The sequence below is a fragment of the Anomalospiza imberbis genome, chromosome 17 (assembly GCF_031753505.1).
Source record: "Anomalospiza imberbis isolate Cuckoo-Finch-1a 21T00152 chromosome 17, ASM3175350v1, whole genome shotgun sequence".
NCBI lineage: Eukaryota > Metazoa > Chordata > Aves > Passeriformes > Viduidae > Anomalospiza > Anomalospiza imberbis.
Genome location: NC_089697.1, coordinates 12,672,412 through 12,678,953, shown reverse-complemented (window position 1 = coordinate 12,678,953; position 6,542 = coordinate 12,672,412). Strand labels below are relative to the sequence as shown.

The window sequence follows — 6,542 nt, the reverse complement described above, 5'->3', positions numbered from 1 at the left end:
GGCCTTTATCCCCGTCATTTTGTACCCCAGCCTGTCATTAGTCATCTGAACTCACAGCAAATGCTAGCCAGGGAAATCTCTGCTCTTTGGAACTGCATTATTGGAGGCAGTTCTCTTGGACAAAGAGCTGTCAAACACCATTAGCACAGCCTGTCCATCTTTCATGTTTTTTTTTTTTTTTTTAAGATATAAAGCTTGGAGCAATACGGTATCAGTCTGTAGATTAAATGAAAGGTTGCACAGTAGATATTTTATCTGATTTATCAAGAAGGCACAGATTTGCTGCTGATAATTCACAGGGCTCAGGAGAGATTTCGTTTGTTCATCCCCAGTGCACTGGAGAGGAAGAAGTTTTCCTTTAAATCATTGTAAAGCACATCAGGATCCCAGGGAGCTGGAACCACGAGGATCATTCCAGCACTCCTCTGGGCTGGTCTATGTGCAGAGCAGGACAAATTCAGATTTCCACATCTGATGGTATTTGGTGAACTGGAAGAGGGAAATGTAGAAACCTACATAATTTTCATTTGTAGGGACAGAATTTAGTTCACCATCCCATCTTTTTCATTTGTAGGGACAGAATTTAATAAGATAACAATAAACAAAAACTAAAAACCAAAAAAGTCCAATACATCTCTCGTTCCTACACAAAATTACTCCAAAAGGGTCTCTCCTGCCAGGGGAGCCCCCCAAAGAGTTACCCAACTTAAAACCCACGAACTCACAGGGAAATGTCAGCAGGGCAGTGGCAGGAAAATCCTCAAGGGAAAGGAGAAGCACAACCTCAGGCAGGCTGGCACTGGCGTCAGCAGAGCTGGGAATTCCCACCAGGAATTTCTGCTGGGGTTGCTGTGGTTGGGCTGAGCAGCAGCACGTGGCTGATGGCAAAGCAAAGCTCTGAGAACCCGCAGGGCAGAGGTTCCAGGGTTCCCTGGCTTCCCAGGAGAGGCAGGAATGCCGTTCACACCTGGGCTTGGGGGATGCAGCACAGCCACAGCCCGTGGGTGATGCAGAGGTGCTCATCTCTGTAATGCCAGATTGCAGCAAAAAGGTCAAACCCACCTGCATTTATCACACCAGTTTCCCCCTGCGGTATCAATTTGGGCTTGGTGGCAGTTAAACCAGAGGAGGAATTGATTTTCTGGTGGTAGAGTGCAGAATTTAGCTGGATACAAAAGCAAAACCCATTCCCACTGTCGGACACGGGGTTTGATTGTGTCCTTCATCCTCTTTTTGGGCAGCCTCCAGAACAGCTTCATACCTTTGGATTATTTAGAAAAAGCTTTCAAAGTTTTGCTGAACAAGCTGCTTTCCAGTGAGAAAAGGACAACTTTTTCTGAAGAAGGGAGATGTATTTTTACTCAGTTCTAACAAAGTGATTGGAGCTGGCAGCTCAGTTATGAAGTCAGAGTTTCATTTTTCAGAAGTTACACGGCCACCAAAAGACTTCCACTGGAGGAAGAAGTGTCAGTAACAAACGGTTACCTGTAGTAAGAATTATTCTATTGTCTGTGGACTGTTTTCAAATCTGATTTTGACTTTTCTCAAAATAATTATGCTGCAGGAGATCAGGCACTTAGACAGGAATTGCAGTTCTGACATCTCAGCATCAACATCCCAGCTCCCAGTTTCAGTTCGTTATTTCACCAACTGTGTCACCTTTATTTCCTTGGTGACTGAAGTGATTTAGCAAGTTCTTTGAGACTCTTGAAATGCTGGGTTCAGAGAACCTGTAGATAGGATGGATTTTCTGTTTGCAGTTGAGTATTGTAATTATCAAGTTTAAAATCTGTATTTTCCTTCAAACACAGAACACTTCTGGTGTGGGGTGGGGATTTGGTGTGCAGAGCTTTGAAAAAACTCAGCCAGCTGCAGAAAAATCTGAGTCCAGAGCTCAGTTTTTTTTCATTTTTAGTACTTGAGTTTAGTTGATGGCCGCGTGTCCTTTGGATTGTAGGTAAACAGATACATTTGTAGGTAATTAGTTCCAGTAAGCACAGAGCATTCAGCAGCACAGAGCTGATACTTGCAGGGATCTCATTCCACTATTGGCTGAAAAACATGTTTAACATTTTCTGTAAACCAGAAAATGACTTCTCTTCCCTCCCTCTGCTGTTTGATTTGCTCTGCTGTCTTTGCCCACTGCATTTTTGCCATCCAACTTGCCCGAGCCACTCTGTAATTCTGATGATTAAATGTGCAATTAAGGCTTAAGCACTATTAGCACAAGGGATTTGGAAATGAGGATGAGACTGTAGCACTGACATCACATTGAAATGGCAGCAGTGCTGGAGCAGAAGTGGCACTTCCCTCTTGCAGGGAAGGGCTGGGTGGCTCTGCCCTGCACATTCCTCACGGCGAGGAAGCATCAGGACCTCCTGGAATGGATTTATCCACAGTAATTTCTGGAATTCTGTGCCTGCTGACAACATACAAATGGCACAGTGCAAATGATATTATTTTAACTTGTTTATCAGCTTGTCACCCCAGCTCTTTTCTTATTTTTCCCCCCCAGAGCAGCGGTGTAAATCTGCCTCATGCAGAGAAAGTCACAAAGATGCACTGGCCTGTCTGCATTTCCAGCAATATTATTATGAGAAATACATTGATTTGTCTGTATGGAAAGGATTTAAAGGTTGTTGCATTCATTTGTTACCGGAGCCTGAGCACTTAGTCACACAGACTCGCTGCAGCAAGAAAATTATCTCTTCTTCTCAACCCCATTAACAGCACTTTTACAGAGTCCTGAAAAATATAAATATTGGGGGATGTTAATGGAAATGACACCTGTAGCTGATGTATTTCCTGGTGCCAGGAAATGTGATTAAGTGCCCTGTTAATTAACTCCTTTGCTCTGGTACTTGTGAAAGTGGAGTCATTTTTTAAAGGTAGCTGTACTGCCTAGGAAAGGGCACTGCTCAGATCTGGGGGGATGTGGGGGTTTTACCTGGAGAATTTTACCTGCTTCTGATTTTAAATACTTCAATTGCACGCCTGATTTCCAAGACCCCAGCAGAGATACAAAGCTGGAAAATCACTTACAGGACCTGGCTCACTGCCTATTTATTCCCTTTGGTTGAAATAGCTGAAATACTGTCAGGAAAATTCAAAAATATCCCATTGCTCGCCATATAAAAATACTTAAGATGATGATTAACTGTTAGAAATGAGATTGATAGCATCAGGATTCCTCTTTAACTGCTCCTCCTCTGGCCCAAGCAGGCTGCAGAGCTGGGGACAGATGCCCCTGACACTCACCGTTGTGTGTAACTCATTTCTGGGCATGAATCATTCCAGGTTTTCCCCAGGTTCTTCTGCCCAAGCTCTGCCCATGTATTTCAGAGTGGTGCAGCCTTGGTGAAGAGACGCAGGGTTTTTTTCTGTATTAATACAGAAAAAAAATCACCTTTTGGTTCAGGAAATTAGAGCCACCAGCACTGTGAGTTGTACCTTTCAGAACAGCGATTTGTTGGCTGTTTAACAGGGCAATATTAATTCCTGTTAGCTTTCATTTTCATTTCTTTGAGCTGCTTTCATTGACAGAGCCCCTCTAATAACAGCAGTTGTAAAAAATTATCAGCCCAGCTCTGAACACTCCTCACAACCAGCGACATTAATTTGCCTCTGGCTGGCCTCATTTGCATCCTGAGCTGTTAATGAGCTAATGATCGGTGCAGGTTTAATGAGCAGAGCATCAGTGAAGAGACAGGGGAGTGAAGCGTTAATTACCCCCTGTCCCCAGGTCATTAGCTGCACAGCTACCTGTGCACAGCTATCATCGTCCTCTCTGGCACCGATGGATTTGGGGCTGTTTGGGTTGGGAGAAATGCTGAGATCCTTTCATGACCAGTTCAGTGGCTGGGTCAGAGACTGAGCACGCTCTGCCTGCCTTCCTTCACCCCCCGTGCTGCTGCACTTTGGCTTTAATTACAATTTTCCAGCCTGACTTTCAACTGACTTTGCTGCAGCTGGATAGGAAAGCTTTGTAGGGCTTTGCAAAAAAATTAAGCCACAAAAATTTAACCTTTCATAAAGGAGTTGCTGACAGTTTCTAGAGGCTGATCCTGGTTGTTGTCCTTGAACTCAGAGATGCCTCAGTTCCCAAAATCACGTGTGAACCAATGTATCATAATCCCTACCCCTGATAATTTTGGAGTGGATTTTGGCAACTGTAATACAATTCTGAAATAAATAGAATTTTACACTTCTAAAATAAATAGAATTTATTTCAGCTGCTGTGAAAAGGGTGGCTTAAAATGTACATGGGGTGATTTTTTCTGAGAGTTTCCAAACCTGTTTAATCCATTTTCCTCTGCACTTTACATGTGTAATTGCACTTGCCTGCAAAGAGCATTTGAGTGAATGCACAGATCAAAGGAGCTGACAGCTCACATAATAAATCCTGTTTGCTCCTAATAGAGCTACAGGGCTGAGCATTTGCATGCACAAATCTGGGGAATTTTTAAATATCTGAAGTTACACAGCAAACAAGTGGTATCAATCTCATTTCCAACAGTTAATCATCATCTTAAGTATTTTTATATGCGGAGCAATGGGATGTTTTTAAATTATCCTGACAGTATTTCAGCTATTTCAACCAAAGGGAATAAATAGGCAGTGAACCAGGTCCTGTAAGTAATTTTCCAGCTTTGTATCTCTGCTGGGGTCCTGGAAATCAGGTGTGCAACTGAAGTATTTAAAATCAGAAGCAGGTAAAATTCTCCAGGTTACAGCCCTGAAAGATAAAGAAACAGTGACAGTCTCCAAATTCCATCTGACTTGCACAGGACAATGAGGCTGATTTAAAGCACTGAGTAATCCCCTGAACAGTTTTCAGAGGGACTGAGATTAATGTTTAGTACTGAACATAAAGCACAGGTGATGCTCAGGATTGCTGTATTCCATGTTCTGCCCTTCCATTTCCCATTTTCCTGCACTTATCTTCAAAATCCATAATTACACTAATGAACCTCTCTGCCTATTGCTTGTCTGACAAGGAAATCACTTTCAGACACTTGAAAAACCGAGCACAGGAATTACTCAGCTGGCTAACAGTCTGGATCTGAGCTATCCCTCACTTTTAAAAGCCATTAGGAAGGCTCTTGACACGTGGAATATTCGAGCTGGAATCTGATGAGGAGAAGCAGCAAAGGAAAGACAAGTTGCAGTCAGGATGGATTTACTGCCAAAGCTAAACGACTTTTCAGCAGCCCTCATTTCCCAAAGAACAGCTGGTTTGATTCTCTGAGTCAGCTGCTGATCAAAAAAAATGCAACATCAGAGGTGGGGATTGAAATAGGTGTTAGACACCCTTCAGAATCCCGCAGGGCTTCAGGGCAGGCAGGAATTCCAGCCTCAAAAAAGGGATTTTTCTTCCAGCTTCTTTAGGGTGGAGTGCTCACAGCCTCAAGTGATGGATATTGTGAAGTTGGGTCTTCAAAATTAGGCGAAGGAAGCAATGAAGAGACAGAGTTTAGGTGTTGGGAACTTGGTTTTGCAGCAAGACCTTGAGGCTCAGATGCATTCCCAAAAGTAACACCCTGGAGCCTGCTGTTCCCGTGGACTCCCTGCTTCCCATTTCCTCGTGCACTGAAAATCCAGTTGTTAGTTAAACAGCTTATTAATTAACACAGGAGACCTGCCCTTCTCCATCCCTCCAGATCCTGAGGGGTCACCTACAGGTGTTGCTGTCAAAAATGCAATTTCCATCCTGAGTGCCCCTTGGTTTGAAAACTCCTTTGCAGGCCCACAAATCCTCTGGAGTTCTGCTTAAAACAAAAAAGCAGCACTGCTGGGAAAAGCAGAGTTAAACCCTGGATTGTAAATGCAGGTGAACCCGGTGGGGAGGAATGCTGGTGTGTGACTCCAGCTCAGGAGGCTGAATGATTTCTGTATTATAACTATGCTACAATCCATTAATATACTGTTTAAAGGAGGTACTAAAACTACAAACCTGCTTTTCTAACTACCAAATCTCACTCACAACTGGTGCCCCTCTCTGAGAGTGCAGCCACAGGTGGGCTGGATTGGCCATCAGCTCCAACAATCCTCACCAGAACCCAACCAAGCAATCACCCCAGGTAAACAATTCTGCAAACACATCCCACATGGGAAAAACAAGGAGCAGGGATAGAAATTGTTTTCTCTTTCTTCTCTCTGTGCTGCTCCATGAAAAATCCTGAGCGAGAGAAGAATGTGCCTGGCACACCCTGCCCCATCCCCAGAGGGCAGAACACAGCCCAGCACTTCCCACTAAAATATCCCAATAAAGGAGTGGGGAAGGGCCTCTTGGTGAGGATCAGTGGCACTTCCATCCCCAGCCAGCTCGTTTTCCACCTCAGTCTCTTTCCCTCTGGTGCTGTCTGCAAATCCTGGGAGGCAGCTCTGCAGCGTGCTGTGGGTTTGATCCCTTTGCACCTCTGGAGCAGCAGTTCTGATAGCATTCCTCTCGATTTAGCACAGATAAATGCAAGCTGTAATATTTTATTAAACTGTTCCCACTTCTTCAGCTTGCTGTCTATGAGATGCTGGATGGTTAGCAA

The 6,542-nt window shown here is 43.9% G+C and overlaps 1 long non-coding RNA gene across 1 annotated transcript; it reads right to left on the bottom strand.

The window, feature by feature from the left end:
* Positions 1 to 2,501: 2,501 nt before the first annotated feature.
* Positions 2,502 to 3,308, bottom strand: LOC137484458 (uncharacterized). Its single transcript, XR_011004878.1, has 2 exons — positions 3,043 to 3,308; positions 2,502 to 2,745 (listed from the first exon to the last, which is right to left on the bottom strand). It is a non-coding gene; the product is annotated as an uncharacterized lncRNA (long non-coding RNA).
* Positions 3,309 to 6,542: the final 3,234 nt, after the last annotated feature.